The following is a 23,372-nucleotide window of genomic DNA, read 5'->3' on the forward strand; positions in this document are numbered from 1 at the left end:
CCAAAGTTGTAAAAATGTATGTTATTGTCAGCAGGGTCTCAGAGTTCGTTACCAAAATACATTCTTATCAACATTCTGTACTGTCCAATTGTTCCTTTTTTTTTTTTTTCTTAATGTGATGGGGATGAAATGGTATCTCAGTGTATTTTTTTTTCTGTAAACTACACTTATTGAAGGCTTATTGAACACTGGGCACATCAGATACAAAAGATATGGGATAGGGGCAGGTAAGAACTTAAGAAATTAAATATGCCCATTAATGTTACCACTAATTCTAACTACTAAGGAAGTACAAAATTTTTACAAGTTATACTTTATAGTGAAATTTTGATGCCTGTCAAAAGGATAAGCTACACATACAATGCAATAGAAGTGTTTTAAAATTGTGCTTAATATCATAGAACTACCCCAAAATGCATTGATTAAGTGCCTATACAGCATTCATTCTTTTTATACACATACATTTCACCTTAAAGATTGCTTGTAAAGTACAAATACTTTGACTTCATTGCTGAGAAATCTATGGTAAACAACTATACATGCAGTTTTTCTAAGAAACATCACAGCATTTGTAGTCCATCTCTCTAACTTCTATCTTATTTTTAGTTTCCCTTATTATTGAGTTCTCTTCAGAACTGTTTATATTACTTTTGTCGGATCATCTTCTTCAAGTTTCTTGATTTCATTTTTTAAACAATTTATAGTGTCACAACTTGCTTTTAATCTTTCTTTAAGCTCTGCAATTTCAAAGCTTGTTTGTTTGTTTTTTAACATCTTTATTGGAGTATAATTGCTTTAAAATGGTGTGTTAGTTTCTGCTGTATAACAAAGTGAATCAGTTATATGTATACATATATCGCCATGTCCCCTCCCTCTTGCATGTCCCTCCCACCTTCCCTATCCCACCCCTCTAGGTGGTCACAAAGCACCAAGCTGATCTCTATGTGCTATGCAGCTGCTTCTCACTATCTATTTTACACTTGGTAGTGTATATATGTCAATGCTACTATCTCACTTTGTCTCAGTTAAAGCTTGTTTTCTTTTTCTTTTTTTTTTTCCCTCAGCTTCTAATTTTTCTCTGGTTTTCACTTCAAGTTCTGCAAATTCTGTTTCATGCTTATAGGCTCCTAAAGTAAGCTGACAAGATGTTAGTAATTGGTGCATTATTGCTGTTGGGTCTTGAAATGTCATTTCATCATAGAACTCTGAAACCACTGACTTTTTTCCCAGCATTGCTTTGGTGTTTGATTGAAATAGCTTTAATAAATATTACAAGATTAAGGTCTTTCATTAGGATCAATGAAAAATATTTTGATGATTATTTCAAATTCACCCTATCTTGTTTCAGTAATTTCATATGGAGGCTTAGTAACAACTCTAAAAGGACTGCCATAACTTTCATGTAATTTAAAATGGATTTTCTTCACATACGCTGAAATATCCTCATTTCTATTGAATATATGATTTTATATATACTGTCCACTGATGGGTGTGAACATCCTCTTCTATTTTCTTTCCAAAATATTGAGCAACATTACCATAAACTATTGGTTTAATGATAGTAACCTCCTTCACTCTCCTGCCAGAGTCAAACCCAAATTCGGCCCTTCTCTTGAACAAATTGTCCTACTGAAAAGCCTCCACTGCTAAGGAGAGACCAGGACCAGCAGGCTCACAGCATCCCTCAGAGGCCCTGCTCCTCCCACACAGGCTCAGGAGGAGGGTTTCTGGCTAAAGGAGAATAAGCCAGCAGGACTCAGGACACTGAGGAACCACCAAATCCTCAACATGGGCAGCATTCTTCATTATAGTTTTATTTTATATTTTTCTCTATTCTTATGAGATTGAACAACTTCATATGCTTAGTAAAAATTACATTTTATTCTTCTGTGAATTGCTTATTCATAGCCTATATCTACTTTCTATTGTGTTGCATTTCCTTTTCCTACTGATTCATGTGGGAGGTCATACATTTTTTCCCCAAAATTAATTCCTTGTTTGTTTTATGAAGCAAATATATTTACATAGGTTGTTACTTATCTTTTAATTTTTAGTGTTCTTGGATTCCTTTATTATGAAGTGTTTGAAGTTTATACAAAAATAAGTCTTATTTTGTGTATGATTATTTTCTTTTGAGTCTGAATTAAGAGATCTTTTACTACCTGAGATCTTAAAGTCAATCTCTTATAATTTCTACTAAACGTTACGAAGTTTTGCTTCTTGAGTCTTTAACCCAATTGATATTTATTTTGTATTTGATTCAATACAGGAATAAAATGCTATTTTGCTTTTTTCTTCCAAATAGAAAGCCAACTGTCTCAAGCAGAAACAAGAATAACTACAATCCTGCAGCCTGTGGAACAAAAACTGCACTCACAGAAAGACAGACAAGATGAAAAGGCAGAGGTCTATGTACCAGACAAAGGAACAAGATAAAACCCCAGAAAAACAATGAAAAGAAGTGGAGATAGGCAATCTTCCAGAAAAATAATTCAGAATAATGATAGCAAAGATGATCCAGGACCTCAGAAAAGCAAAGATTAAGAAGATGCAAGAAATGTTTAACAAAGACCTAGAAGAATTAAAGAACAAACACCTAGAAGAATTAATGAACAAACAAACAGATGTGAACAATACAAAAACTGAAATGAAAAATACACTAGAAAGAATCAATAGCAGAATAACTGAGGCAGAAGAAGGGATAAGTGTCCTGGAAGACAGAATGGTGGAATTCACTGCCACAGAAAAGAATAAAGAAAAAAGAATGAAAAGAAATAAAGACAGCCTGAGACTGCTGGGACAACATTAAACACAACAACATATGCATTATAGGGGTCCCAGAAGGAGAAGAGAGAGAGAAGGGACCCAAGAAAATATTTGAAGAGATTATAGTCAAAAACTTCCCTAACATGGGAAAGGAAATAGCCACCCAAGTCCAGGAAGTACAGAGAATCCCAGGCAGGATACACCCAAGGAGAAACACATGAAGACATATAGTAATCAAACTGACAAAAATTAAAGACAAAGAAAAATGATTGAAAGCAACCAGGGCAAAATGACAAATAACATACAAGGAAACTCCCATAATGTTAACACCTGATTCCTCAGCAGAAACTACAAGCCAGAAGAGAGTGGAATGACATAACTACAGTGATGAAAGGGAAGAAACTACAACCAAGATTACCCTACCCAGCAAGGATCTCATTAAGTTTTGATGGAGAAATCAAAAGCTTTACAGACAAGCAAAAGCTAAGAGAATTCAGCACCACCAAACCAGCTCTACAAAAATGCTAAAGGAATTTCTTTAAGTGGGAAACACAAGAGAAGAAAAGTACCAACAAAACAAATGCATACCAATTAAGAAAATGGTAATAGGAGCATACATATCAATAATTACCTTAAAGGTGAATGGATTAAATGCTCCAACCAAAAGAAACAGGCTTGCTGAATAGATACATAAACAAGATCCATATATATGCTGTCTATAAGAGACCCACTTCATATGTAGGGACACATACAGACTGAAAGTGAGGGGATGGAAAAAGATATTCCATGCAAATGGAAATCAAAAGAAAGCTGGAGTAGCAAGACTCATATCTGATAATATAGACTTTAAAATAAAGAAAGTTACAGGAGACAAGAAAGGACACTACATAATGATCAAGGGATCAATCCAAGCAGAAGATATAAAAATTATAAATATATATGTACCCAACATAGGAACAATACTTAAGGCAACTGCTAACAGCTATAAAGGAGGAAATCAACAGTAACACAATAATAGTGGGGGACTTTAACACCTCACTTACACCAATGGACAGATCATCCCAATAGAATATTAATAAAGAAACACAAGCTATAAATGACACAGTAGACCATATAGATTTAATTGATAATTATAGGACATTCCATCCCAAAACAGCAGATCACACTTTCTTCTCAGTGTGCATGGAACATTCTCCATGATAGATCACATCTTGGCTCACAAATCAAGCCTCAGTAAATTTAAGAAAACTGAAATCATATCAAGCATCTTTTCTTACCACACTATGAGATTAGAAATCAATTATGGGGAAAAAAAACATAAAACACATGGAGGCTAAACATTACATTACTAAATAACCAAGAGATCACTGAAGAAATCAAAGAGGAAATCAAAATATACTTACAGACAAATTACAATGAAAACATGATGATCCAAAACCTATGGGATGAAGCAAAAGAAGTTCAGACAGGGAAATTTATAGCAATACAAGCCTACCTCCAGAAGCAAGAAAAAGTTCAAATAAAAAAAATAACCTTACTACTAAAGGAACTAGAGAAAGAAGAAAAAGAAAAACCCAAATTTAGTAGAAGGAAATAAATCATAAAGATCAGAGCAGAAATAAATGAAATAGAAACAAACAATACAATACCAAAGATCAATGAAACTAAAAGTTGGTTCTCTGAGAGGATAAATAAAATTGATAAACAATTAGCCAGGGCTTCCCTGGTGGTGCAGTGGTTGAGAGTCCGCCTGCCGATGCAGGGGACACAGATTCATGCCCCAGTCCGGAAAGATCCCACATGCCACGGAGCAGCTGGGCCCGTGTGCCATGGCTGCTGAGCCTGCGCGTCCAGAGCCTGTGCTCTGCAACGGGAGAGGCCACCACAGTGAGAGGCCTGCTACTGCAAAAAAAAAAAAAAAAAAAAAAAAAAATTAGCCAGACTCATCAAGAAAAAGAGGGAGAGGACTCAAATCAATAAAATTAGAAATGAAAAAGGAGTAGTTACAACAGACACTGAAATTCAAAGCATCCTAAGAGACTACTACAAGCAACTCTATGCCAGTAAAATGGGCAACCTGGAAGAAATGGACAAATGTCCAAGGGTGAACCAGGAAGAAAGAGGAAATATGAACAGAGAAATCGCAAGTAATGAAATTGAAAGTGTGATTAAAAATCTTCCAACAAACAAAAATCCAGGACCAGATGGCTTCACAGGTGAATTCTATCAAACATTTAGAGAAGAGCTAATACCCATCCTTCTCAAACTCTTCCAAAAATTTGTAGAAGAAACACTCCCAAACTCATTCTATGAGGTCAACGTCACCCTGATACCAAAACCAAACAAAGATACCACAAAAAAAGAAAACTACAGACCAATATCACCGATGAATATAGATGCAAAAATCCTCAAAAAAATACTAGCAAACAAAATCAAACAACACATTAAAAGTATCATACACCATGATCAAGTAAGATTTATGCCGGGGATGCAAGGATTCTTCAATATATACAAATCAATCAATGTGATACACCATATTAACAAATTGAAGAACAAAACCATATGATCATCTCAATAGATGCAGAAAAAGCTTTTGACAAAATTCAACACCAATTTATTATAAAAACTCTCCAGAAAGTGGGCATAGAGGGAACCTACCTCAACATAATAAGGACCATATATGACAAACCCACAGCAAACATCATTCTCAATGGTGAAAAATTGAAAACATTTCCTCTAAGATCAGGAACATGACAAGAATGTCCACTCTTGCCAATATTACTCAGCATAGCAGTGGAAGTCCTAGCCATGGCAATCAGAGAAGAAAAAGAAATAAAATGAATACAAATTGGAAAAGAAGAAGTAAAACTGTTAATGTTTGCAGATGACATGATACTATACATAGCAATCCTAAACATGCCACAAGAAAACTACTCAAGCTAATCAATTAATTGGGTAAAGTTGCAGGATACAAAATTCATGCACAGAAATCTCTAGCATTCCTATACACTAATGGTCAAAAAACTGAAAGAGAAATTAAGGAAACACTCCTATTTACCACTGCAACAAAAAGAATAAAATACCTAGGAATAAGCCTACCTAGGGAGACAAAAGACCTGTATGCAGAAAACTATAAGACACTGATGAAAGAAATTAAAAATGATATCAACAGATGGAGAGACCTACCATGTTCTTGGATTGGAAGAACCAATATTGTGAAAATGACTATACTACCCAAAGCAATCTACAGATTCAATGCAATCCCTATCAAATTATGAATGGCATTTTTTACAGAACTAGAACAAAATATCTTAAAATTTTTGTGGAGACACTAAAGACCCCGAATAGCCAAAGCAGTCTTGAGGGAAAAAAAACGGAGCTGGAGGAATCAGACTCCCTGACTTCAGACAACACTACAAAGCTACAGTAATCAAGACAGTATGGTACTGATACAAAAACAGATATATAGATCAATGGAACAGGATAGAAAGCCAAGAGACAAACCCATGCACCTATGGTCAACTAATTTATGACAAAGGAGGCAAGGATATACAATGGAGAAAAGACAACCTCTTCAATAAGTGGTGCTGGGAAAACTGGATAGCTAAATATAAAAGAATGAAATTAGAGCACTCCCTCACACCATACACAAAAATAAACTCAAAATGCATTAGAGCCCTAAATGTAAGACCGGACACTATAAAATTCTTAGAGGAAAACATAGGAAGAATACTCTTTGACATAAATCACAGCAAGATCTTTTTTTGATCCACCTCCTAGAATAATGGAAATAAAAAAAAATAAACAAATGGGACCTAATGAAACTTAAAAGCTTTTGCAAAGCAAAGGAAACTACAAACAAAACAAAAAGAAAACCCACACAACTGGAGAAAATATTTGCAAATGAATCAACGGACAAAGGATTAATCTCCAAAATATATACACAGCTCATGCAGCTCAATATTAAAAAAAAAAAAAACCCAATCCAAAAATGGGAGGAAGACCTATATAGACATTTCTCCAAAGAAGACATACAGATAGCCAAGAAGCACATGAAAAGCTGCTCAACATTACTAATTATTAGAGAAATGCAAATCAAAACTACAATGAGGTATCACCTCACACCAGTTAGAATGGGCATCATCAAAAAATCTACAAAGAAAGAGAAAAGGGAACCCTCTTGCACTGTTGGTGGAAATGGAAATTGGTACAGTCACTATGGAGAACAGTATGGAGGTTATTAAAGAACAAAAAATAGAATTGCCATATGACCTAGCAATCCCACCACTGGGCATATACCCATGGTTTTTGAGAAAACCATAATTCAAAAAGACACATGAACCCCAATGCTCATTGCAGCACTATTTACAGTAGCCAGATCATTGAAGCAACCTAAATGCCCATTGACAGACAAATGGGTAAAGACGTGTGGTACATATATACAATGGAATATTACTTAGCCATAAAAAAAATGAAATTGGGTCATTTGTAGAGACATGGATGGACCTAGAGACTATCATGCAGAGTGAAGTAAGTCAGAAAGAGAAAAACAAATATTGTATATTAACGCATATAGGTGTAACCTAGAAGAATGCTACAGATGAACCAGTCTGCAGGGCAGAAATTGAGACACAGATGTAGAGAACAAACATGGACACAAGTGGGGAAAGTGGAGGTGGGGTGGTGGTGGTGTGATGAATTGGGAGATTGGGATTGACATATATACACTAATATGTATAAAATGGATAACTAATAAGAACCTGTTGTATATAAAAAAAGAAAGGCAATTTTCTCAAACACAGTTTGTTAAAGCATTCTTATTTTACCCCCAAATTTCTACTACATCTTCTAAAGTATAACATTGTCCGTACAATTGTCAGTGTCTCTTCTGATCATCCTTGCACCAACATTATTCTGTTCTAATTACTGTGGAAAGATAGCATTATACTAAACCTTGAACTCACTAGGGCAAGTCTTCTCTCTTTGATTTTTGTTTGCTTTAAGATTTGCATGCTTGGGGCTTCCCTGGTGGCACAGTGGTTGAGAATCTGCCTGCCAATGCAGGGGACACGGGCTCGAGCCCTGGCGTGGGAAGATCCCACATGCCGCAGAGCAACAAGGCCCATGAGCCACAACTACTGAGCCTGCGCATCTGGAGCCTGTGCTCCACAACAAGAGAGGCCACAACAGTGAGAGGCCCGTGCACCACGATGAAGAGAGGCCCCTACTTGCTGCAACTACTGAAAGCCCTCTCACAGTAACGAAGACCCAACACAGCCAAAAATAAATAAATAAATAAATAAATAAATAAATATAAATAAGATTTGCATGCTTGGACATTTTCATGTGAATTTGGAGAACTGACACATTTTAAATAACCCAGTAACTACCATAATCATTATTCTCTTGTAAGTTTTCAAAAATATATTGTAATTTTCTCTTTTAAATACCTATAGTTTTGTTGTATTTGTTCCTGAGTATATCAGGAATAGTATATAGTTTATAGTTTATTTTGCTAACATGAATTTATTTTTTCATATTTTATTTTTATAATTTTTATTAGTATGTGTAAAAAATAGTAAAAATACTATTGATATTTGATAATGTATATTATATCCAAAAAATTTGCTGAGTTCTACTAATTTTTTTTTTTTTTTTTTTGCGGTACGTGGGCCTCTCACTGTTGTGGCCTTTCCCACTGCAGAGCACAGGCTCCAGACACACAGGCTCAGTGGCCATGGCCCATGGGCCCAGCTGCCCTGTGGCACGTGGTATCCTCCCGGACTGGGACACAAACCCGCGTCCCCTGCATCGGCAGGCAGACTCTTAACCACTGCGCCACCAGGGAAGCCCCGTTTCTACTAATTCTTTTATTCCTTCTCAAAAATCTTAGTATATTCTATATAGATAATCATAATGATATTTATAAATAGCATATTTATTCCAACTGTGAAATGTCTTTTTAATCTTGATACTGCCTGGACTTCCTGTATAATATTAAATTGTTGGGGTGATAATTCTTTCACACATTCTTGCTTTTTTATTGAAATGTAATTGACTTAAAATATTATATTACTTTCAGGTGTACAACATAGTTATTCAATATTTTTATGCATTACAAAATGGCCAACATGACAATCTAGTTAACATTTGTCACTATACAAAGTTATCACAATATTATTGGCTATACTCCCTGTGCTGTACATTACATCCTTGTGTTTCATTTATTTTATAACAGGACCTCTTAATCTTCCTCACTTATTTATTTCTGGGCTCTCTACTCTGTTCCCTTGATATATATATATATATATATATATATGTCACAACTTTTTTATCCACTCATCTATGGGCACAGGTTGCTTCCATTTCTTGTCTATTATATATAATGCTGCAAAAAACATTGGAATACATGCATTATTTATAATTAGAGTTTCTGTTTTCTTCAGGTAAACACCCAAAAGATAAATTACTAGATCATATGGCAGTTCTCTTTTTAATTTTTGAGGAACATTCCATACTGTTTTCCAAAGAGTCTGCACCAATTTACAATCCCACCAACAGCACTCAAAGATTCCCTTTGCTCCACATCCTCACCAAAACTTCTTACTTTTATCTTTTTGATATAGCCATTCTGACATGTACCATGTGGTATCTCATTGTGTGTGTGTGTGTGTGTGTGTGTGTGTGTGTTTTAATTGGGGTATAGTTGCTTTATAATGTTGTGTTAGTTTCTGCTGTACAGTGAAGTGAATCAGCTATATGTATACATATATCCCATCTGTTTTGAATTTCCTTCCCTTTTAGGTTACCACAGAGCATTAAATAGAGTTCCCTGTGATATACAGCAGGTTCTCATTAATTATCAGTTTTATACTTATTAGTGTATATATGTCAATCCTAGTCTCCTAATTCATCCCACCCCCCCTTTCCCCCCTTGGTGTTCGTATGTTTGTCCTCTGCTTCTGTTTATTTCTTCCTTGCAAACAGTTTCATCTGTACCATTTTTCTAGATTCCACATATATGTGTTCATAAGCAATATTTGTTTTTCTCTTTCTGACTTACTTCACTGTCTGACAGTCTCTAGGTCCATCCACATCTCTACAAATGACCCAATTTCATTCCTTTTTATGGTTGTGTAATATTCCACTGTATATACCGCATCTTCTTTATCCATCCATCAATGGACATTTAGGTTGCTTCCATGACCTGACTATTATAAATAGTGTTGCAATGAACATTGGGGTGTATGTGCCTTCTTGAATTATAGTTTTCTCAGTAGTGGGATTGCTGGGAAAAAAAAAAACTAACTAAAAATAGAATTATCATTGTAGTTTTGATTTGCATTTTCCTGATGATTATTGATGCTGAGAATATTTTCATGTGTCTGTTGGCCATCTGTATGTCTTTCTTGAGAAAATGTCTACTTAGATCCTATGCCTATTTTTATCAAGTTGTTTTTTTGATGTTGAGTTGTATGAGTTCTTTGTATATTTTGGATATTAACCCCTTATCAGATATATTGCTTGCAAAAATATTTACCCATTAGCAAGCTATCTTCTTGTTTTGTCCATAGTTTTCTTCACTGTGGAAAAGTTTTTAGTTTGATGTAGTATCATTTGTTTATTTTTGCTTTTGTTTTCCTTGTCTGAGGAGATAGATCCAAAAGAATATTGCTAAGACCAATGTCAAAAATCATTCTGCCTATGTTTTCTTCTAGGAGTTTTATGGTTTCAGGTCCTACATTTAAGTTTTAAATACATTTTGGTTTTATTTTTTGTATATGTTGTGAGACAGTAGTCCAGTTTGATTCTTTTGCATGTAGCTGTCCTGTTTGCCCAATACCATTTATTGCAGAAGTTCTGTTTATTCTTGCCTCCTTTGTCATAGATTAATTGACCATATAAGCATGAGTTTATTTCTGGGCTCTCTACTCTGTTCCCTTGATCTATGTGTCTGTGTTTGTGCCAGTTCCATATTGTTTTGATTACTGTAGCTTTGTAGTATAGCCCAAAAACAGGGAGCAAGATACCTTCAGCTTTGTTCTTTTTTTTTTCCTTAAGATTGTTTTGGCTATTCAGGGTCTTTTTTCTTTCCACTTAAGTTTTAGAATTATCTGTTCCAGCTCTGTGTAAAATGTCATTGGTATTTTGATAGAGATTGCACTGAATCTGTAAATTTCCCTGGGGAATATGGTTATTTTAACAATATTAATTCTATCAATCCATGAACACCATATATTTTTTCAACTGTTTTTGTCATCTTCAATTTCTTTCATCAATGTCTTATAGTTTCCCAAGTACAGGTCTTTTACCTCCTTGGTTAGATTTCTTCCCACGTACTTTATTCTTTTAGATGCAATTGTAAATGGTATTGCTTTCTTAATTTTACTTTCTAATAGTTTGTTATTAGTGTATAGAAATGCAACATATTTCTGTATATTAATTTTGTATCCTGCAACCTTACTGAATGTATTTATTAGTTCTAATAGCCTTTTTGGTAGCATCTTAAGAATTTGCTATATATAGTATCATATCACCTGCAAACAATGACAGTTTTACTTTTTCCTTTCCTTTACTTCTTCCCTCTTCCTTTCCAAGAATTTGCTATATATAGTATCATATCATCTGCAAACAATGACAGTTTTACATCTTCCTTTCCAATTCCAATGGAATTCCTTTTATTTCTTTTTCATGTCTGATTGTTGTGTCTAGAACTTCCAATGATATGTAAAAAAATAGTGAGAGTGGGCATCCTTGTGTTGTTCCTGATCTTTGAGGAAATGCTTTTAGCTTTTCATTGTTGAGCATGATATTGGCCACATATGGCCTTTATTATGCTGAGGTATGTTCCCTTTGTAACCACTTTGTGGAGAGTTTTTATCATAAATGGATGTTGAATTTCATCTACAGCTTTTTCTGAATCTATTGAGATTTTTACTCTTCAATGTGGTGTATCATATTGATTGACTTACAGATACTGAGGTCTCTGGTATCTATGACATAAATCTCACTTGATCATGGTGTATGATTCTTTTCACATAGTGTGTTGAATTTGGTTTACTAATATCTTGTTGAGGGTTTTTGTATCTATTTTCATCAGTGATATTGGCCTGTAATTTTCTTTTTTGTGGTGTCTTTGACTGGTTTTTGTGTCAGGGTGTTGTTGTCCTTGGAGAATCAGCTTGGAAGTATTCCTTTCTCTTCAGTTTTTTGGAATAATTTGAGAAGCATAGATGTTAACTCTTCTTTAAATGTTTGGTAGAATTCACCTGTGAAGGCTTGTGGTCTTGGATTTGTTTGTTGGGATGTATTTATTACTGGTTCAATTTCAATACTGGTAAACTGTTTGGTCATATTTCCTATTTCTTCCTGATTCAGTCTTGGAAGATTGTACATTTTAGGAATCTATCCATTTCTTGTGGGTTGTCAATTTATTGCTTATAGTAATATCTTATGATCCTTTGTAATTCCATGGTGTCAGTTATAACTTTTCTTTCATTTCTGATTTTATTGATTTGGGGCATCTCTCTTTTTCTTTTCTTTTCTTTTTTTTTTTTTTCATAATAAGTCTGGCTAAGTGTTTGTTAATTTTCTTTATAATGTTGTCAAAGAACCAGCTCTTAGTTTCACTGATCTTTTCTATTATTTTTTCAATCTCTTTGTCATTTATTTCTGCTCTGCTCTTTATGATTTATTTCCTTATACAAACATTGTTCTTCTATTTTTAGTTCCTTTAGGTGTGAAGTTTGGTTGTTTATTTGCAATTTTCCTTGTTTCTGGAGGTAGACTTTTATTACTATAATCTTCCCTCTTAGAACTTCTTTAGCTGGTTCCCATATATTTTGGATCATTGTGTTTTTGTTTTCATTTGTCTCCAGGTATTTTTTTTTTGTAATTTCCTCTTTGATTTCTTCACTGATCCATTAGATGTTTAGTAGTGTACTGTTTAGCCTCCATGGGTTCTTTGCAGGTTTTTACTTTACTTGACTTGTAGTCTCATAGCAGTGTGTCAGAAAAGATGCTTGATATGATTTCAATCTTCTTAAATTTATTGAGATATTTTGTGGACTAGCATGTAATTTATCCTGGAGAATGTTCCATGTACACTTGAAAAGAATTTTTATTCTGCTTCTTTCAGATGGAATGCTCTCTCTCTCTCTCTCTCTCTCTCTATCTGTCTATCTATCTATATATATATATATATATCCCATCTGGTCTAATGTGTGATTTAAATCCAATGTTTCCTTGTTTGCTTATTGATATTTTTGTCTGGATAATCTTTCCATTCATATAAGTAAGTTGTTAAAGTCCCCTACTATTAAAATATTACTGTCAATTTCTCCATTTATGCCTGTTAATATACCCTGTATGCATTAGGTGCTCCTATGCTGAATGCATATATATTTACAAATGTTATATCTTCTTGTTGGATTCCTCTGTTTATCATTATGTAATGTCCTTCTCTTTCTCTTGTTATAGTCTTTGTTTTAAAGTCTATTTCATCTGATATAAGTATTGATACCCCAGTTTTATTTGCATTTGCATTTGCATAAAATATCTTTTTCTATCCCATCACTTTCAGTCTGTGTGTGTTTTTAAATCTGAAGTGAGAAGTGTGTGGGCAGATATATATGGGTCTTTTAAAAAAATATTTATTCTGAGACCATATCTTTTGACTGGAGAGTTTGATCCATTTACATTTAAAGTAATTATTGATAGGTATGTACTTATTGCCATTTTAATAATTATTTTCATTTTTTTGTAGTTCTTTTTTCTTTCTTTCTTCTTCTTTTTCTCCCTTCACTTGTGAATTAATGATTATGTTTAGTGTTATGCTCGAATTTCTTTCTCTTTTTTTGTGTACATGCCAGTTATAGATTTTTGTTTATATGAAGACTATATATAGAAATATATATGTGGATATATATACACACACATATATATATATATACACACACACATGATTATTTTAGGTTGAAGATCTCCTAAGTTCAAACACATTTTAACAATCCAGCATTTTTACTCCCCTCTCCCACATTTAATATTTCTGATATCATAATTTACGTTTGGTTTTGTGTGCTTCTTAACCTCTTATTGTGGACAGAGATGATTTTTCTAATTTTGTACTTAATATTTCTCCTAGTTTTGAAATTGGTTGATCTATTACCTTACTGTATGTTTGCCTTTACCAATGAGATTTTTCCTTAGCTTTGGAGAAGTTACTTAATATCTCTATGAGTGTCAAAGAGTGCTTACCTCATTAAGTACTCATAAATACATATAAGAAAAGGTGAAGTCCTGACTCATACAAATATATAACGAACATTTGTCATGATTTTATTTAACTAATTCATGAGGAAGCCAGCAAAGTGTTACAACTGATTCAAATGAGAATTAATAGTACCACGCATATAGTCAATAAGCAATGCTGAAATGAATTTACAAAGATATGCCAAACAGGTAAATTCACAGTGCAATAATAAAATACATTCCACAAGACACAAATCATGTTATTATATATTCAAGAATTATTTGCAGTAAATCAGTTTTCCACAAATTATGGAGTTGTAAAATAGCTCAAAGACAATATAAGACAGAGACTCCATAGAATCAGATAGACCCAGAATGTATGATACACAATCCCAAGTCTTCAGCTGAACACATTCAATACCTTTTTGTTCCATTAAAAAAAAAAACTATCAATTTTATTTAGAAATTGTGGCAATGTGTGTATATATATATATATATATATATATATATATATGTACATATATACATATATTTATAAACACACACACACAGACTGTTGCACAAGGCATACAATTAAAACTGTAATTTTTTTTTCTTTTTTTTGTGGTGTGTGGGCCTCTCACTGCTGTGGCCTCTCCCATTGCAGAGCACAGGCTGTGGACGCGCAGGCTCAGCAGTCATGGCTCACGGGCCCAGCCGCTCCACGGCACGTGGGATCTTCCTGGACCGGGGCACAAACCCATGTCCCCTGCATCGGCAGGCAGACTCTCAACAACTGCACCACCAGGGAAGCCCCAAAACTGTAATTTTGATTAGAGTTCTTTACTACTGTTACTGATATTGGTATTATTTTACATACTGGTAAAGTTTATTTGCTCATACTTTTTTTAGCATTTTTACAACCATATACTTAAGTAAATTGGGCTATAATTATCTATGGAATGCTTTGTCCATATATTATTTAATCATACATATTCTAGCCAAAGTAATGCAGTAGTGTTCCTATGGTGGATACTTTTAAGGTGGAAGTTTTAGGGGACATTGGCTAAATGCACTACTTCTTTGGAAAAAATTTCTCTTTGGTCCTAGTACTAGAAATATTTTATTTTCACCAAGTAATCATTTAATTTCTATCATAAAGACCTTGACTTATGTGGTTGATCTCCCTGTTTGAACTGTCTGTTAAAAGGTTAGAGCTAAATTTATAATCTACATCAAGCTTATGTTTAAGGCACTATGGAAGGAATTTGACTTTATACATTTTACTTTTATCTTTTATTTGTTTCATTTTCTCCCTATAATTAATGCTTGTTTTGTCTTAATGAAATATATGTATATGTATATATATATATATATATATATATATATATATATATATGGAAATGACTTTGACCAACCTGTAGTGACTTATTTTTCATTAAATTGAGAAACACAAGTTTAACTAAATCATAAAGTTATTGGACTAAACACAATTACGATTCAATCAAAATTATAAAACTGATTATGTGTGCAAAATGTCAAACTCCAACAATTAGCAGAATTGATGAGAATGGTCCAATCCAATATTTTTTCTTTAGCCTGAAAGCAGAAGTTAGTTTAACTTCATATACATGATCATCTGAACATGGCTATCAGATACAAACATAACTTGTTAAAATTTTATAAATAAAGAAGTGATATTATGAGGTGTGTATTTTTCTTTTCTTACAATTTTTCTCCTTAATTTTTTCTCCCTATAATGAAAGAGAAAAAAGAAAACAAAGAGGATTTAAACTAGCTTTAGCAAGAGATTCACCTAGGAGAAGAATTTGATATGAATATCATTATTAAAATCCCACTGCTTCAAATGGACTTTTACATTAATATATCTGTGGAGGTATAAAATTATCTGATTTATAACTTTACATTATTAGATATGAGATGTCAGTTATTATCTCCTCAACTTAATACTTAGACTAGCATATAATTTTATGCATCTTTGAGAAAAAAGCACACATCTTCATAAGTCATTCCTTGTTTGTGTGTATTCTTTGTTACAGTCTATTTGACTTACTGTGTTATGACTTATCACTCATTCTTTTACTTTTAAATTGTGAATGTATGAAATTAAAGCAAGAGAATTTATCAAACCAAATTTCACTTCCTTCAGTGTATGGCATTTGAAGTTAACATTGTGCTACATGTTGAAAGAGAATGTTGAAAGTTCAAATCTTTCTAACAAAGTCCTAAACTTGTGAATCTAGAAGCCATTAGTAGTAGCAAAGTTGATCTTTTTTTGTTGTTTATTTATCCATGTTTATTTTGATATTAATAAACAGGGAAATAATGGAGGCTATATGAATATGAACGAAAATATTTCATCTGAAAACATAACTGATATGTAATTATGCTTTATATCTATAGAATCTTGTGAGATAATTTTAAGATTGAACACACGCTTGTTTACCAAACTCCTTAATACTAGAATGGAAAAAGGGTAGATGTAGGTAAAGAAAAACTAATCCCAGCTCTGTCTCTTGCTTACTTTGTGAATTTGGCTCTATAAATTCCTTCAGTTTCCTTATCAATTTAATATGGGTATCTACCTCAAACATTTGCTGTGAGCATTAAATAAGATGATGGATGTAAAGACTCCTGATATAGTTTCAGGACATAATAGACAGTGAATACATTTTACCTTCTGTGGTTACTATTTTTTTTTCTAATCCATTTTATTTTCTTTTTATAATTAGGAAGCAGGTATATAGTGGTAAGTTGTCAGCCTGATGCATAAGCCTATTAGGCAGAAATCAGAAGTAGGAGCTTGATCTCTTGACTCTACTACACTGGTATTTCCACCCAAATTTGCCTTTTATATTAGCAATTATTTTATTACCTAATATTGCTCCTGCATTTTTCACCAAAGTGCCTTGCACAAAATATGTATTTGATAAATGCCTGTGGAACTTAAACACATCTATATAACAAGTTCATTTTCCTCTCACTGACTCTTTAGCCAAGCTGTGTAAGGGTAAAACCTAAATATTAGTCAAGGATTTGTTATTTGCCATATCCATCTTCACAATTTTTAAGCAAACATGTGGGACATTTTCTGATAATTGTCCCAACAGTTCTAGTTGGCTGGCTCTGCACTTTTATTTTTGGGAGTGCTCATGAAGCTTTTTCTAACTAAAGCTCTAAGTGGATATTTTTCATTCTTAACTTGTCATAAAGTAGGCTTCACAGTTGCCTGATTTGAGATTACCAATACATCTGGCCTATCAGAACTTCCACAGGGTCTAGATGCCACATTGTTGCTAGCCCAATGTTGATTTATTTGCCACAGATGGGCTTCTCTCCATAACCTTCAATGGCACAGTCTCAATAGTGGGAATCAGTCAGCTTCTTTCTTGTCTTTGAACTGTGCATACAAGGGTTTATTTACGCCTGCCTTGCAAGCGTTATAGTTGTTATCCTGTTTGGATACTGGCCAATATTTTGGATTTCATGTGGATACAGCTTTGAATTTCCAATTATTATTTTAAAATTGCTGCATACACCCTTATATTTACATAGTATTTTATGCATTTTAGTATGGCCTCAAAGGTATGGTGTCATTGTATCCTTAAAAATTATAATAAGAATATTATTAGAAACATCTTTAGCAGAGAGACAGACACATAGTTTCAGGAAGTTTCTGTATATCACAGGGTCATTAGAGCCGAGCTGGAGGTAAGTTCCTGGTCTTCTGCCACCCCACCAGTACTCTAGACTGGAGTATTGTGCTCTGTTGTCTTTATTAATGAACTACAAATCATTGAAACCAAGCACTAGAGATGAAACAGACTGGAATATTACATGTAAGAAAACTTGAGACAGTTCCTTTTCAAACTGTCACCCCCATCTCTCTCCATAAACATGCACACAAGCTTTTTTTAAAATGAGTGAAGTTATCAAACAACTTCAGAGCCTAAATTTTGGATCTAGAGTTTTGCACATGATTGGCCATTGAGCTAATTATAATTAGTACCATTTATAGAACATTACTCATACGTATGGAAGCTTTGAATGGAATAAGAAACAGTTCTTAGTTCTGGACAATTTACTCTTTTTGGAGATAAAACAGTTTCAAACACAAATGCAACCATGAAATAAAAATACTCTAACAAGGAAATAATATACTTTACAACTTATGTACATACATATTTGGAATTGGCCAGTTGCTCAGACCTCCAAACACTGCACATGCTCTCTCCTCTGTATTCATATTTCTTCCCTACCTAACTCAATTCCTACTGAATTCTTGTTCAGGCAAGCCTTTTCTGACCTCCTTGATTAGACCAGCAACTACCATCCCCCATCTTAAGTTGCTATATTTTCAACAGCCTCCTTTAAAACATAGCTTCTATTTTACATTTACTTGTGTAGTTAATTAATGACTTCTTTTGGCATTTGATTCTAAGTTCTCTCCTTTTTGTATGCTCTTGTAATACAATGACTTGCACAGTGTTGTACACAAAATATGTAATCAGTAAGTATTTTTTGAATTAATTTATGAATCGTCCCTGCCTAACTAAGATTTTATGGAAAGGCAAGTGGTCAAGAAGTACTGAATGTACTCCAAAGTTAGCTGTCAAATAAGGTTTGGTAACTTTGGCACTATTGACATTTTAGGCTAGATCGTCCTTTTCTGTGCTGTGTTGTGCATTGTAGGATGTTTAGCATCATATCTGGCCTCTAGCCACTAGATGTCAATATCATTTCCTCCTGTTCCATACCCCCACCTCCAAGTCTTAACAACCATAAATGTCTCCAGACATTGGCAAATGTCCCCTGGGTGCAAAATCATCCCTGATTGACAATCATTGCTTTAAAGAAATAGTTACATTCTTAGTTCTCATATTTTCACAGCATGAATTGTCTATATCAAAGCTAACCTATTTACAGTCATATAAATCTACAGTGTACCATCCTTATGCCATTGTTTGAGGTAGTATTTTTATTGTTCCTTCTTTAAATTTCCTCATTCTACTTAATTTCCTCAAATATTATTCATACAATAGAGCCTGATTCTGATTCTCAGCAGTCAGATGAGGCTTTCTCTATTAGTCAGGGTCTTAGCAGGAAACAGAGAACATCTCAAATAAGGATAAAAGAAATATATACAGAAGTAGGCAGAGTGTAAGCAAGAAAAAAAGGGGGATAATGCAGTATCCCACAGTTGTTAAGATTCTAAGGCCTGACAGGATAGAGAAATGGAATTGTTAACAAAGCCTAGGAAGAAAGAGTCACCTTGATACGTTCTGTGACTTTCAGTAGAGGGTCCAAGGCAAACCAAGGTGACCTCTTAGGAAGGAAGTCAGAGAAATAAACACTCTGATGTCACTCTTCTTCACATGAATCATTTCCATAGTTCGCCATTGACTGAACCATACAGAAAATTATAGAATAAGAAAAACTATTAATATAGCACCTATGAGTCAAATTATTGGGGTAGAGATCAGAGTGGAGAAGGATAGAAAGTGAAGCTAGTAAAACAAAACGAAGTTAATTTAGCCCAATTTTTCTCTCTACCTTTGTAAACAAAGCAGAATGGCCCTGTTATTAATGTAAACATATAACTTACATTATCATTGTGAAATTAACTTCAATGGCAGACAATAGTTCTTCCTTAATTGGCTTTACTTGTGTTTTTAAAACAAATCCTTGTTTACCTGCTAGCTAGCACACAAATTACAGTGAATCTGAAGGTCTTTAAAATCAGGGACTGTGTTTTAATTGTAGCATATTCTCTTGGACATATTTGGTTATTAGAGACAAGTTTTTAAACTATTTATAATATTTTGTTATTGTTTAAATTAATTTTGATTTCCAGGTGGAAAGAGCAACAAGTACAAGGATCTCATGCTTGCTTTCTTCTTATCTTGAAACAGCTTCTTTAAGCAAAGTGTAGTTTCCTTCTTCTCACATCTTATTTATACATCAACCCCATGTAGTTAGCCTACCACCTTCTTCATGGCATTGAATTTGGTTTGATATAACTCTATATCTGTAGAGAAGTTCTTTCATTTTTTTGTCACGACACTCTGCATTGCTTGATAATATTGACAACTCCTTTCACTAAACTTTATCTTTAATCAGTTTCTACAATGAATCTTTTATACTCTTCCTAATTCTCTGACCATTCCTTCTTTTCTATGTTGTCCTGTCTTCTCAATGAACCTTATAAGTGGAAATGTTCTCTAGATTCATTTCTCTTTTGCCACAAATAGTCTTCCTAGACAATATTGTATATTTTTATTTATTTAACTCCTACCTACATGCTCATAATTCTTCAATCTGTATTGCCAATCCATGGTCATGTGATATTGCAGAGGCCCTCAAACTAAACTTTTTTCAAAATTAAGCTGACTGTCTCTCTTCTTTCCCAAAGTAACATTTTCTCCTGGTTTCTTTGTGTCAAATGAGAACAACACTATCTACCTCAGAATCATCAAAAACCAAAGACCTCAGAATAATCTTCTAAACCAATACTCTAGCCAGTTTACCTTTCTAATTCTCCACAGATAGTCATTTATAAATCCATTGTAGTTTATCTTCTAAGTAGCTCTCAAATCTGTTTGCTATATCTCATCCTTCTTGTAATGTGCTATATAAGAAACCCTGGGCATCTTTGCATTACCTATTGTCAGAATCTCCTATCTTTTGTGTACCGTAAGTGAGAACTGGCTGAAATCTGTCCTGTGCTTCTATGGCCAGGAATTAGAAGTGGTTCTCAGAAGTCAACAGTACTAATAAGTTAGTCCAAAGCAGAAAGAAAATATCAAATAGCTCCAAGTTAGATCATAAAACAAGCCAGTAGCTAGAGAGACATAATGCAAAGTCAAAAGAGAAAAGAGCAAGTTGATAAAACAGAGAGCCAAGAGTCAAGAATAAGAGGGGGATATGTAAAATGAGAGGTAAATGATTAGTAGGATTAATATTAAAAATAGTTAACAGTGCATATAATTTTGGCACCCACTCACCAAAAATGTATTGGCCGTAGGCTTAGAGCAGTAAGAACAATATCCCCATAAGATTTTGGTGGGGGGCCCAAGGAAGGACAAATATGAGTGGAATAGCAAATGAAAAGCTCTTGTGGGGCTTAAGGTAGTGACTTTCCCCCCCCCAATATGGAATTAATATAATTCAATTGTAATTTGCCTATGCCAGCCCTGGGAGAAACTGAAGGAAAAAATGGGTAAAATATCAATGGAGTGACTGCACCCACAGTGAACTCCCAGATCCCTGCATATGCTGTGCTTAATAAAAACTATATGGTGAGATGAACTATAACTTGCTAGTTAATGTCTGTTCCATACTAGTATCCTCTCCCATTTAGTCTCCATATTACCATTTGTGATCTTTTGGAATAGATATGTTAATCATGACACTATCACATGAACATTCCAGAGTTATCTAGCTTCTTGGTATGTGTACAAAACTCTTGATAATTTTGCTGTCAATAATCTCATGTGTGTAATCTTTCACTTTTTCTCAACTTGCACTTTACAGTTGGTTAACCCTACACAGCCTTGAACTCTATAAGCATACAAAGCTTTTTTTATTCTTTTGCTCCTTTTCTTATGCTATTCCTGCTTCCTGGAACAGCTCAAAAATGCCAACATGGAAAACTCCGACTTGTCCTTCAAGAAGCTAAAGTTTCATCTAATCCTAACAAGGCTTCTCTGACTCCTGGATACTTCATTCTTGAAAGAATTTATGTCCCCTCTTTTTCTTGAATAAAAATGCATAAATCAATGAATGAATTTATGCCCCATCATGCATTTTTCTGTAAAAATCTTCAGAATTTACCACTATGTTAAACTGCCTTATTTCCATGTTCTACATTTAAACATTCAGTTTCTGTTCAAGGTCAGAGTCATGATGATATATATTCATCTTAAAATCTCTAACAATGTGTATACTGTCTGTTGGGGAAAGAGAAAATTTTCTCTACCTTTATAGATTCTTCTGGCTACTCTGAGAATTAAATTGACATGAGACAGATTATTACGAGAAAATCGAACAAAAATTTAATAACGTGTACATGGGAGAGACCCAGAAAAACTGAGTAATTTGCCAAAATGGCTTAAGACTTCATCTTAAATACCATCTTCATCTAAAGACAAAAGAAGTTGAAGGTAGGGTTTGGGGACACAATATGTTAAGTAGGCAATTCACATAGAGATGAAAAAACAAATATTTGGTAAACAAATGTACGCTGGGCCATACAGAGACAGTGAGACACAGAGTGGACTCTGATTTCTAGGATCTGCTGAGTTTCCCCCACTACACCTAGATCATATTCTTTCCTGACAGGCCCTTTTTTTTTAAACTAATTAGGCAGGTAATGGGAAAGTGAAAGGAAAGTTTCCAGAGTCTTCTGTTTATTAAAATAATCAGCCTAAATTCGCCCTCATATCAAAAACAATACATTTTTGGAGGAGGACCTTCAAGATGGTGGAAGAGTAAGACATGGAGATCACCTTCCTCCTCACAAATACATCAGAAATACACCTACATGTGGAAAAACTGCTACAGAACACCTACTGAATGCTGGCAGAAGACCTCAGACCTCTCAAAAGGCAAGAAACTCCCCACATACCTGAGTAGGGCAAAAGAAAAAAGAAAAAAAACAGAGACAAAAGAATACGGACAGGACCTGCGCCAATGGGAGGGAGCTGTGAAGGAGGAAAGGTTTCCACACACTAGGAAGGCCCTTCCTGGGCGGAGACGGTGGTGGAAGGGGGAAGCTTCAGAGCAAAAGAGGACAGCACAGCAACAGGGGTGCAGAGGGAAAAGCGGACAGATTTCCACACAGAGGACTGGTGTTGACAAGCACTCACCAGCCTGAGAGGTTGTCTGCTCACTGCCGGGACGGTTGGGGGCTGGGAGCTGAGGATCCGCCTTCGGTCGGATCCCGGGGAGAGGACTGGCATTGGCTGCATGAACACAGCCTGAAGGGACTAGTGTGCCACAGTTGGCCGGGAGGGAGTTCGGGAAATTCTGGAGCTGCCGAAGAGGAAAGGGACTTTTTTCCCTCTTTTTTTCCTGGTGCGCAAGGAGAGGGGATTAAGAGAGCCTCTTAAAAGAACTCTAGAGATGGGCGTGAGCCATGGCTATCAGCACGTACCCCAGAGAAGCGGATGAAATGCTAAGGCTGCAGCTGCAGCCACCAAGAAGTCTGTGTGCAAACACAGGTCACTATCCACACCTCTCCTCCTGGGAGCCTGTGCAGCCTGCCACTGCCAGGGTCCTGTGATCCAGGGACAACTTTCCCAGGAGAACGCATGGTGCACCTCAGGCTGGTGTAACATCACACTGGCCTCTGCTGT

The 23,372-nt window shown here is 34.7% G+C and overlaps 1 pseudogene across 1 annotated transcript; it reads right to left on the reverse strand.

Moving 5' to 3' along the window:
* Positions 1–587: 587 nt before the first annotated feature.
* Positions 588–22,985, reverse strand: LOC307197259 (YEATS domain-containing protein 4-like; annotated as a pseudogene). Its single transcript has 4 exons — positions 22,884–22,985; positions 1,428–1,611; positions 1,016–1,269; positions 588–751 (listed from the first exon to the last, which is right to left on the reverse strand). The product of its transcript is annotated as a YEATS domain-containing protein 4-like (transcript).
* Positions 22,986–23,372: the final 387 nt, after the last annotated feature.

This window comes from Stenella coeruleoalba, assembly GCF_951394435.1.
Source record: "Stenella coeruleoalba genome assembly, chromosome: 14".
NCBI classification, from domain to species: Eukaryota; Metazoa; Chordata; class Mammalia; order Artiodactyla; family Delphinidae; genus Stenella; species Stenella coeruleoalba.